Here is a 571-nt window from a genome sequence, read left to right as displayed (position 1 = left end):
ACTCTAGTTCACACAGTTCCAATAAATTGTGATGGGTTAAATAAACTCAATAAGCAGACAGACTACAGTCAAGCGCAGATCAGTATTGAAGTGCACAGGAAATAAGCAGCAGTCATATTTGAAGCAGTTTAAATTAATATTGAGTACTGATTGATGTTCACTTGGATTTTTTTCCCCATCGAGGGGAAATAACTTAATACTCTGTCATTTATAGTCGTATGGTAAAATGTATATTTTTAATTGTGTAACGTTACATTAAAAATAACTACAAAATGTCATGCCAAATAAAGAGAACAACAGAATGTGCTGCTTTAGCGCATCTCTGTCTCCTTGAGCATCTTTCTGGCGCATGCCACAAACATCAACCACAGGGAATACTTGTCTTTTAAAAGGCTTCATTTAGATGATTTTACATTAAATGCATCATATAAGTCACTTTGGAATAAATCACAGTAGGCCTATGTATCATGATAAAAAAGCGACTTTACAGTCTGGAAATACTTTAGGCTATAGCTAATTATTTCTCGGTCCCCCATCACTTTAAGAACTGCTGGTCTACACAGAAGAAAGA

Source organism: Sinocyclocheilus grahami, unplaced genomic scaffold (assembly GCF_001515645.1).
Source record: "Sinocyclocheilus grahami isolate Dianchi unplaced genomic scaffold, SAMN03320097.WGS_v1.1 scaffold1191.1, whole genome shotgun sequence".
Taxonomy (NCBI): Eukaryota; Metazoa; Chordata; class Actinopteri; order Cypriniformes; family Cyprinidae; genus Sinocyclocheilus; species Sinocyclocheilus grahami.
This window is presented reverse-complemented; position numbering follows the sequence as displayed.